Raw genomic sequence first — 12,059 nt, 5'->3', positions numbered from 1 at the left:
TAAGGCATGTGTGATGCTCGTTGGGGAAGAGGGATGACTTGTTGAAGGCAGTGGCGGCGAGTCCTTCATTGTCGGAGTCGGAGGAGGAGCAATCTGAATCCCACTCCTTGCCTAGATGTGCCTCGCCCTTTGCCTTCTTGTATGCCTTCTTCTTCTCCCTCTTGCTGCCTTGTTCCTGGTCACTTTCATTATCGGGACAGTTAGCAATAAAATGACCAAGCTTACCGCATTTGAAGCATGAGCGCTTCTCCTTTGTCTTGGTCTTGCTTGGCTGTCCCTTGCGACCTTTAAGCGCCGTCTCGAAGCGCTTAATGATGAGGGCCATCTCCTCATTATTTAGCCCGGCCGCCTCAACTTGCGCCACCTTGCTTGGTAGCGCCTCCTTGCTCCTTGTTGCCTTGAGAGCAATGGGTTGAGGCTCATGGATTGGACCGTTCAATGCGTCGTCCACGTACCTTGCCTCCTTGATCATCATTCGCCCGCTTACAAATTTTCCAAGAACTTCTTCGGGCGACATCTTGGTGTACCTGGGATTTTCACGTATATTGTTTACCAAATGAGGATCAAGAATGGTAAATGACCTTAGCATTAGGCGGACGACGTCGTGGTCCGTCCATCGCGTGCTCCCGTAGCTCCTTATTTTGTTGATAAGGGTCTTGAGCCTGTTGTATGTTTGTGTCGGCTCCTCGCCCCTTATCATCGCGAACCGTCCAAGCTCGCCCTCCACCAACTCCATTTTGGTGAGCAAGGTGACGTCGTTTCCCTCATGAGAGATCTTGAGGGTGTCCCAGATCTGCTTGGCATTGTCTAAGCCGCTCACCTTGTGATACTCGTCCCTGCACAAAGAGGCTAGCAACACAGTAGTAGCTTGTGCATTTTTATGAATCTGTTCATTAATAAACACAGGGCTATCCGAGCTATCAAATTTCATTCCACTTTCCACAATCTCCCAAATGCTTGGATGGAGAGAAAACAGGTAAGTACGCATTTTGTGGCTCCAAAATCCGTAGTCCTCTCCATCAAAGTGAGGGGGCTTGCCAAGTGGAATGGGGAGCAATTGAGCATTTGAACTATGCGGGATGCGCGAATAATCGAAAGAAAAGTTTGAGTTAACCGTCTTTCTTCTATTGTAGTCGTCGTCGTCCTTTTGGGAGGAGGAAGATTCGTCGCTGTCGTAGTAGACAATTTCCTTGATGCGCCTTGTCTTCTTCTTCCTCCCATCTTTTCTTTTGTGGCCCGAGCCCGAGTCGTTGGACTTGTCATCCCTTGGCTTGTTGACGAAGGACTCCTTCTCCTTGTCGTTGATCACGATTCCCTTCCCCTTAGGATCCATCTCTTCGGGCGATTAGTCCCTTCTTGAAGAGAACGGCTCTGATACCAATTGAGAGCACCTAGAGGGGGGGGGTGAATAGGTGATCCTGTAAAAAACTTAAACTTATAGCCACAAAGACTTGTTAAGTGTTAGCACAATGATTGCCAAGTGGCTAGAAAGGAGTCTCAGCAAAACACAATACCACAAGAGATCAAACACAGAGATGACACAGTGGTTTATCCCGTGGTTCGACCAAGACCAACGCTTGCCTACTCCACGTTGTGGCGTCCCAACGGACGAGGGTTGCAATCAACCCCTCTCAAGCGGTCCAAAGACCAACTTGAATACCACGGTGTTTTGCTTTGCCTTTCAATATCCCGTTTGCGAGGAATCTCCACAACTTGGAGCCTCTCGCCCTTACACTTAAGATTCACAAAGAAATACGGAGTAAGGGAGAAACTAGCAACGCACACAAGACTCAAAATCAGAGCAACAGCACGCACACAAGTCGCAACAAGAGCTCGCAACACAACTCAATGAGTCCACAACTCAACAAGAGCTCTAGATGCTATCACAATGAACCAAATGCGTGGAATCGATGTCTTGGTGCTTAGGAATGTTGTAGGAATACTTGGTGTGCTCTTCCATGCGCCTAGGGGTCCCTTTTATAGCCCCAAGGCAGCTAGGAGCCATTGAGAGCAATTCTGGAAGGCTGATCTTGCCTTCTGTCATCAGGCGCACCGGACAGTCCGGTGCACACCGGACACTGTCCGGTGCCCGATTTCTTTCCTTAAACGGCGCAGCCGACCGTTGCAGATCTGGGAGCCGTTGGCGCACCGGACAGTCCGGTGCACACCGGACAGTCCGGTGCCCCCTTCCGACCGTTGGCTCGGCCACGTGTCGCGCGCAGATTCCGCGGCCGACCGTTGGCCCGGCCGACCGTTGGCTCACCGGACAGTCCGGTGCACACCGGACAGTCCGGTGAATTTTAGCCGTACGCCGTCGGCGAATTCCCGAGAGCGACCACTTCGCTCGAGGCAGCCTGGCGCACCGGACACTGTCCGGTGCACCACCGGACAGTCCGGTGCTCCAGACCGAACAGCCTCTTGGCTGTACACAGCCAACTTTTCTCTAACTCGATTTCTCCTGTTTCAAGCACTTAGACACAATACATTAGTCTTTAAAACAATGTACTAAGGCTTAGAAACATACCTTTACTCTTGATTTGCACTATGTCCACCCATGGGTATAGATTCACATTTAAGCATTTGTGTTGGCACTCAATCACCAAAATACTTAGAAATGGCCCAAGGGCACATTTCCTTTTCAGTCGACCCCTTGCAGAAGGCGCCCGGGGGCTACACGCACCTGCTGGTCGCCATCGACAAATTCTCCAAGTGGGTCGAGGTCCGACCTCTGAACTGCATCAGGTCCGAGCAGGCGGTGACGTTCTTCACCAACATTATCCATCGCTTCGGGGTCCCGAACTCCATCATCACCGACAACGGCACCCAGTTCACCGGCAGAAAGTTCTTGGACTTCTGCGAGGATCACCACATCCGGGTGGACTGGGCCGCCGTAGCTCATCCCATGTCGAATGGGCAAGTAGAGCGTGCCAACGGCATGATTCTACAAGGGCTCAAGCCTCGGATTTACAACGACCTCAACAAGTTCGGCAAGCGATGGATGAAGGAACTCCCCTCGGTGGTCTGGAGCCTAAGGACAACGCCGAGCCGAGCCACGGGTTTCACGCCGTTCTTCCTAGTCTACGGGGCCGAGGTCGTCTTGCCCACAGACCTGGAATACGGCTCCCCGAGGACGAGGGCCTACAGCGATCAAAGCAACCAAGCCAGCCGAGAAGACTCGCTGGACCAGCTGGAAGAGGCTTGGGACAAGGCCTTACAACACTCGGCGCGGTACCAGCAGTCCCTGCGACGCTACCACGCCCGAGGGGTCCGGTCCCGAGACCTCCAGGTAGGCGACCTGGTGCTTCGGCTGCGACAAGACCCCCGAGGGAGGCACAAGCTCACGCCCCCCTGGGAGGGACCGTTCGTCATCGCCAAGGTTCTGAAGCCCGGAACGTACAAGCTGGCCAACAGTCAAGGCGAGGTCTACGGCAACGCTTGGAACATCCAACAGCTACGTCGCTTCTACCCTTAAAATATTTTCAAGTCGTTCATATACCTCGCACCCACGCAAAGGTTTAGTCATCAAGGAAGGGTCGGCCTCACCTCGGCAAAGCCCGACCCTCCCTCGGGGACTAAAGGGGGGGGAACCCTCTCTGCGTTGAAATTTTCCTCGAAAAAAGATCTCTTCTGCCAGAATATCTTTCGTGCTTTCTGACTACTTCGAAAAGTGGATCCTGAAAACGACGGAGTACATGTAAGCAGCCAAGGCTGACCGAGCCGAGGGACTCCTACGCCTCCGGGATACGGATACCTCACTCATCACCTTCTGTGATAAGTAACTCGTGTTCGGATAAAGTGATTCCGCGGACCGAACAAGTCTTCATGTTCGGAAGCTCTTCTACCGAAGCGATCCTTCGAGCCTTCTCGACTGAGTCGGTGACAGGGCCTCATGGACGGGTGAAAGTGCGCGTAAGCGGCAAGGCCGACCGAGCCGAGGGACTCCCACGCCTCCGGGATACGGATACCTCACTCGTCACCTTCCGCGAGAAGCAACTCTCGCTCGCACAAACATCCCTGTTACCGACAAAAAAGTCCGGATACTCGAAACAAGAGGAAAGGAGACGCAGCTTTACAACACAGCGAGGGTGTGTATTCTGGCCTTGGCGGCCGCAGAAGGCACACGCTACAAGACACTCTGATCCTGCAGGCTCGGGTCTTGACGCTGGAAGGGGGCAGTAACACCCTCGGCATCGACGACACCTTCAGCAAGGTCCGACCTAGCCTCGGACGGCGACGCGGTCCAAGGATCCCCGCTCTGGAGGACGACGTCATCGTCACGCCCGGACAATCGCTGCCAGGGACTTCTCCGGGAATCCGGCCCGAGCAGGCGGCTCGGCCGGTTACCCCTGGGGCCTCGACCAACCATCTTCCAAGGGCGCCAGCCCGACCCGAGGCCTCGGCTGATCGACTCCGGCGTCGGTCCCGCTAACGGACAACCCGGCTAGGCTCCGGCCAACCAGGTTTCATTTTCGAGCCAACTCCGCCTCTGTTCATGCTGATATCGCTACCCCTGGCCTCAGCTCGTCGAAGAGCGGCCAAGGGGTCCCTTTAACTAAGCTAGAGGAGCCTCAGACAACAAGGCCGACCGAGCCGAGGGACTCCTACGCCTCCGGGATACAGATACCTCACTCGTCACCTTGACACGGGGCGACTCATGCTTGGTGAAGCGGTTCAGATAATCAACAGGCGAGTCTTAGTGCTCGAAAATGAGGAAAAAACATGGCTCCGTGCCAAAATTACATACATGTTCAGGCCCCGAAAGCCGTAATGAACAAAAACACCGGCATTCAAAGTGCCATTACAAACGGAACTCCGGTTCCCCCTCCGCAGGTACGAACAACCCCACTCGATAGGGGTGGGCCTGCGGAGCAACAGAAGACTGACGAGCGGCTCGCCACCGCCCGCTCTAACTACGACGACAACGACCCCCGCTCCGGATGGCCGAACTGCAGCAGCGCAGGCCTCAGGGTGGGCGCTGCTGCAATCTTGCCCTTGCCCATGCCGACGCTCGAGGGGCGAGGACAAGTACAAAGAGCCGGAGGCCCGAAGCGCGGATGGTGGCGGTGATCCCACCGGCGACGGGGACTTCTCGAACCGCCTCCGCCTCGGCACCAACGGCAGGAGTCATCGGCCCTCCGGCAGATCCCCACTCAAATCCTCCCGGACGGGTGGTGTTGGGGACTTGTTCTCAAATGCTATGAGTTAAGAACAAGGCAACACAGAAAATGTTAATTTATAATGTCCTTCGTCCTTCGGAACATTATTTCCCTTAGGATATAATGACTTTTGAATGAAGGTTATGAAGGACATACCTTCATAAACATAGCAAACGATGATGAAGAATGGATTATAAGGAATATAAATGATAACATAGACAATTATATATTATTATTGTGAGGAAACAGAAATAATACTGAATTACAAATGTACCTTCAGCTTGGAAGTATATAAAAGTACAGGTGTGACGCAAAAGCAAATGCCAGATCAGCGTGAACAGTACGGGAGTACTGTTCACCTATTTATAGGCACAGGACACAACCCATACAAAATTACATTTATGCCCTTTACATTTGATAATAATTCTATAGTAATCTATCGAGGTCTGAATAGCCTTTTCATCTTTAAGTCGGTTTCACTTTTTGCTACCACGCCGAAGCTTTCCTGCTCACACCTTTGGCGCTGTATCAACCTTCGTATTATTCTGGTCTGCTGTGATACCGACTTGAGTCCAAAGATACCTGTTCACACATTATACTCTAGAAATACTGTCAAATCCTGTTTTTTGAGGACCTTCGTAAGCTGAAGGCCCCCAACAGTAGCCCCTCGCAATATCAATTTGTTTAAAATAATAAATTTAGATTGCGACATGGACGAAGGCTTTACGCCGAAGGTCCGAAAAAACACCTTCCCTTTGCTAGAATAGCAACATTCTCTGACAAGTGGGGTCTTTCAATTTTCAACGCACTGGGCGTATAAATACAATCATACCGCAAACTCATTTGGCACGCTCTCTTGCCATCTGCTCCCGCTCACTCAATTTTTAGCTCTTGCGCACTAAAATTTGCTGAGCGTTTAGTTTTAAAGCTTCGGCTTTGAAAACAGTTTTTTAGCGTTTCCGAAGATGTCTGAAGAGAAGAAAGCTGCTGCTGAGATGAAGCTGAGTCTCGACGAAGAGAAGAACTTGGGGTTTCTTATAGCGATGTCGAAGACCAATACAGAAAAAATCACCAAGGAGATTCTGGAAGGTTTGTCTGAAGATACTGGTGACAACGACAGTTATGATGTGGACAGTGGTGGTGAAGACTCCGAAGATCGCCCTTGGCGACCAAGCCATGCGGTTTTCGGCAAATCGACTATCAAAGAAAATCATCTTGTCAACATGAGAGGAAGGTATTTCCGGGATTTGTCCATTGTGAGGGCCGACGAAGGGGAAAAAACTTGTCCACACCCTGAAGAGAATGAAGTCGTAGTGTACCGAAGCTTTTTGAAAGCTGGACTACGATTTCCCCTGAGCGAGTTTGTTGTAGAGGTGCTGAAAATATTCGAAGTCTATCTTCACCAACTTACCCCCGAGGCAATCATAAAGCTGAATATCTTCGTGTGGGCCGTGAGAAGCCAAGGTCTGAACCCTGATGCAAAAAGTTTCTGCACTATACACGAATTATCATACGAAACAAAACCTTGGGGCAAAGAACAGTACCATAATAATTTTGGCTGCTACAGTTTCGTTTCTCGATCCGGGTCAAGCTGTCCCGTGCCAACCTTTCGGAAGAGATGGCCCGGCGAGTGGATGACAGAATGGTTTTATGTGAAGAATGACCTGACAGTACGAGAAGATATCAAAGGTATAATTATGCGCCCTATTTGGCAAAGCTTCGGCCTTCGGAGGCCGAAGGTTGAAATGAATGAAGCTGCCAAAAAATGCCAGAGAGCCTTCGGCGTTATCTGTTCTTTTATTGGAACGAGAGATTTAGTACAAGAACATATTGCCTTCAGGGTATGGCCGCTCGCGGAGAAATGGGAAATGCCGCAAGAAACCATAAAAGAAACCGACGAAGGTGGACTTATGAGGCTGAAATATACTTTTAAGTTCGGAGATAAATTCGTTGAGCCAGATGACGACTGGTTAAAAAGTATTGAAAATTTAAGTGATGAACTGCTTGGGGCTTATTCGAAGGCCGAAGATACTGCACTGTCAGCAGCCTTCGGAGGCCGAAAAAAGAAGAGGCTGAATCGGGTGTTTGATGCGATCGGATTCGTCTACCCTGACTATCGTTATCCCATTCGAGGGCAGAAAAGAAAAAACACAACCTCTGCGAAAGAAGAAGCTGCAACTGCTCCTAGCGAGCCCGAGCCGAAAAGAAAGAGGATAAAGGTCCTTACACATCGGCCGCGCTATATTGAACCAGCTTCGGTGCCTGAGTTCACCGGAGAAACTTCTTCGGCCACCGAAGCTGAAAAGCCAACCAAACTGACCTTGCTGCCAGAAGCCGTAGAAATGGCCGAAACGCCAACAAGGATAGAATTGGAAGAACCGAAGATTTTGTTACCAGAAACAAAAGAGATGGCCGAAGCGCCATCCACAGAAAAAATGGAAGAAGTGAAAAAACCAACTGAGGAAAAAACATTAGAAGTTTTGAGTCCTGCAGCAAATGTTGAGACAGTAAAAAGTCAAAAGGTGCCAGCAGTGACTCCGAAGAGAAAGAGAATGGCTAATGTGCTAGATGTTCTGGAAACAATTAAATCTTCAAGCACACCTCCGAAGAAAACTGTTGCCATTCCCGAAGCGAAAACTGAAATTTCTGATATTAAAGTTCCAGAGCAAGAAACTGAAGTCGAAGCTGGGTCCTCAGAGCCTACGAAGATTAAATCCTTGGAAACCGAGGAAGAAAAAATAACAAGGCCAACTTTTGTTGAAGAAATCAGTATCATTGCCCCCGAAGCATCCCCTAAAGACTCTGATTATATTGTTCGTCATGATTCGGGGAAAAAATTATCAGAAAAAGAAAAGCAAGAGGCCTAACGCTACGCCCAAAAACTGAAGTATCCAAAGGGGGCGCTAATATTCAATGGCAGTGGAGAAGAAGACTTTTTGTATTGTCTCCCTGACAGCAAGGAGATTTCTGTCTGTCGGGAGATGAGCAAGAGCTTCGGATTCCCAACATTAGAAGACGGGCTCTCGGTGCTGTCGAAGAATGATCTGGCCGACAGCCTGGCATATAATAGCTTAAAGGTGCAACAAATGGGATCTTTGTATTTTTTGCTGAGACCAAAATTTTTCGTTTGCTTAAATCTAATGACATACACATATTCTTCTTTGCAGGGCCTGATACTTAGCAATGCCCTCAGGGCCCAAAAAGATGCTGAAAACGAAGGGTGTGACATAGCCCTGAGCAACCTTCGTTCCGAAGTAATTGAACTGAGGAACGAAGGTCTCGAAAAAGATAAGATATTACATTCATTAATAAATAGAATAAAGGAAGACGAAGCTACTTTTAAAGGTCATGCTGAAGCTCAGAAGCGCGAAATTGAAGATCTTCAAAAACAACTAGCTAGAGCCAAAGAGGAACGCATGCTTGAAGAAACGAAGCGAGAACTCAGCGACCAATGGGCAAATCATTTAGAGGGAACTGTTGAAGAGCTTCGTTCATCCAAGAAAAGATGTTATAACAAATCTATAGAATGTGTCAAGAAGTTGAAAGCTAGCTTCGCCAGTGTCGGCGCTTTTTCGAGCGAAGAAAACTTTACAAGAGGCAACCCCGAAGATCCCCTTGAATGGATTAATCAGGAAGCTGAAGCCTTCGAAGAAATTTTAAATAGCCGCGGAGACATATGTGCTTTCTCGGGGGCCAGGGGGATTGCCACTATTTTGGAGAAGAAGGGCTGCAATCATGTAAAGATTTTAGCACAATCCGAAGCTAGCTTGTCCTTCGAAGATGCAAGAGATCCATCGGCTGAAGCTAGCATGGTTGGTGGAAAAATTTTCACCGACGTCTGGGATAATGGTGGCCGGGAAATGGCTCGAGAAATTATTCGAAAAAGCGAAAAGGGCATTCACGATGCTAGAGAAGTAGCTAAGGTTGCTGAGAAAAGCGCAGAGCCCGAAGGGCAACTAGGTATTAACTAATGGTTTTTATTGTGTTGTAATTTTTGGGTTTTAAACTTCATTTTCAGTTTGTAATAGCAATGTAGTCGTATCCTGTCCTCCTTCAGATCCTGCTAAAGCGTCTCCGGGCTCTCAGCCGAAAGGAGACGACGAAATTAAAAAGATGGCTGAAGCTATTATGGACGAAGTTGTCAATCGGCTCCTGAATGAGGCTGCAGAAGTTGTTCTAAGAGAAGATTAAATACTATTGTAAAAAAAACTTCTGAAATGTAAAATGTGTGACATCTTGTAGTCCTGAATGTAATATACCTGCTTTTATTGTTTAATTCTTTACGATGCATGAAATTTTGCATACGTACCGTTTTTGCGTCTTTGACGAAAAAACACCTTCCCTTCTTTTCATGCTTCGTGAAGAATGATTTTCATTTGTCACAACAATATTCGTAGTGTTCTGATGAACAATATCCAGGCTTCGTGAAGATGTTCTCCGAAGCTATACTTCCGAAGATCAATAGTGTATCTGCTTGCAAATTAGCATGATTCTCCCCTTTCAAAACATTTTTCCGAAGATCGATGTCATGTCCCCTTCTTGTGCCATATGCAGCATGATGTATGATGCTTATGCTATGCGAAATGATGCGATGATGTTATGTTGTGTAAGATGGTGTTTATTTCGAAGATACACACACATTCCTGCGATAAAACACATAGTCTCAGCGTTGTCTTATAAGCCTCCCTTAGGAGCTTCTTCGCTTTTTACTTCAGCGGAATCAGCGTTTATTTTTCGCTGTAAGCCTCCCTTAGGAGCTTCTTCGCCTTTTACTTTCAGCGGTATTCGCGTTGACTTTTCGCGCTTCGCCTTTTACTTAGGCGGTATCAGCGTTGACTTTTCGCTGTATGCTCTGCATTCCCTTTGGAACGACTTTGGAGCAGAAAACTTACACTGCGCTCCCTTTGGAACGGCTTTTTGTGACTTCGGCAAACTTACTCTGCGTTCCTTAGAACGACTTTTTGTTGTTTCGAAGAATTTTCGATAATTCGAAGGTCCTCTTTGTTATCACAAATCTTTAAACTTCAACAACTTAAGCCTGTGAAGAAAATATATTTTCTTTGTGGGAATCAACAAAACTATTTACATGAAACCTAAAAAATGTCCTTTATTACAGAAAATAAAACTGAAATGAAAAAGACTGCTATTAAGGTAGGATATTTGTCAATAGATGTGCTTTGACTCTGGCACAGTGCTGTTGACTGTGCGAGCTTCGGACTGTTCTCTGAAGTCCCTTTGGTGTGGAGCATATTGGCTCCCTTCTGGCTGCTGGCCTTGTTGCAACGGTGGTGGAGGCGGAGGCTGTTGCCAGGAAGCTTGAGGTTGGCTTGCCGAAGCAACAGAAACTGCAGGGTGATTGCCTACATACTCTGGGATGTAAGGCGAATGATACGAAGCAGTGTGCATGACCTACTTCGGCTGAGCCTGTTGTGCTGCAGCTTCGGCTATTTCCTTTTGCTTCTGGATGGTAACATGGCACATCCTGGTGGTATGGCCTTTGTTCTCACCACAGAACAAGCAAAAAATTCTTCTTGGCTGATCGCCAAATCTTCCGCCGAAGCCCCTGGCACCTCTGCCCCTCGGAGCTGGTGGTCGGAAGGAGCCTTGCTGTTGCCCCGAAGCCTGTGAGGAACACTGTGGCCTTTGCTGTTGGCTCCCTCTATCATCATTTTGGGTAGAGTTATGAATTGATCTAACGTGCCTCGGATAGAACCTCCCTCCGAAGCCCCTGGTCATTTCAGAAAACCTGAAAGCCTCCTCCCTTCTTTGGCGAAAATCATTATCGGCCCGAATGTACTCGTCCATCTTCTGGAGCAGCTTCTCCAAAGTTTGAGGAGTCTTCCTAGCAAAGTACTGAGCTAACGGTCCTGGCCGAAGTCCCTTGATCATGGCCTCAATGACAATTTCGTTGGGCACTGTTGGTGCCTGTGCCCTCAAACGCAAGAACCTTCGGACGTACGCCTGAAGGTACTCTTCGTGATCCTGGGTGCACTGGAATAGGGCTTGAGCCGTGACCGGCTTCGTCTGGAACCCTTGGAAGCTGGTTAACAATAAGTCCTTCAGCTTTTGCCACGAAGTGATCGTTCCTGGTCGAAGGGAAGAGTACCAGGTTTGAGCAACACTCCTGACAGCCATAACAAAAGATTTTGCCATGACCGCAGCATTGCCACCATATGAAGATACTGTTGCTTCGTAGCTCATCAAAAACTGCTTCGGGTCTGAGTGACCATCAAATACGGGAAGCTGAGGCGGCTTGTAGGTCGGAGGCCAAGGTGTAGCCTGCAGCTCAGCGGACAGAGGAGAAGCATCATCAAAAACAAAATTCCCATGATGGAAATTGTCATACCAGTCATCTTCATTGAGGAAACCCTCCTGATGAAGGTCTTGGTGCTGAGGCCTTCGGTGTTGCTCCTCCTGGGTAAGATGATGAACTTCCTCAGAGGCTTCGTCTATCTGCCTTTGCAGTTCAGCTAGCCTGGCCATCTTTTCCTTCTTCCTTTGCACCTGTTGATGAAGGATCTCCATGTCTCTGATTTCTTGGTCTATCTCATCCTCTGGCGGTGTCGGACTAACAGCCTTCCTTTTCTGGCTTCGGGCCTCCCGAAGAGAGACAGTCTCCTGATTGTGGTCCAGCGGTTGGAGAGCTGCAGTGCCAGCTGCTGAAGCTTTCTTCGGAGCCATAGCGAAGGTTTACGATCGCCGAAGGTGTTCAAAAACTCAAAGAGTGGTAGTGAGTTCACCGGAGGTGGGCGCCAATGTTGGGGACTTGTTCTCAAATGCTATGAGTTAAGAACAAGGCAACACAGAAAATGTTAATTTATAATGTCCTTCGTCCTTCGGAACATTATTTCCCTTAGGATATAATGACTTTTGAACGAAGGTTATGAACGACATACCTTCATA

Source organism: Zea mays, chromosome 1 (genome assembly GCF_902167145.1).
Source record: "Zea mays cultivar B73 chromosome 1, Zm-B73-REFERENCE-NAM-5.0, whole genome shotgun sequence".
Taxonomy (NCBI): domain Eukaryota; kingdom Viridiplantae; phylum Streptophyta; class Magnoliopsida; order Poales; family Poaceae; genus Zea; species Zea mays.
Note: the sequence above shows the minus strand (reverse complement) of the source record.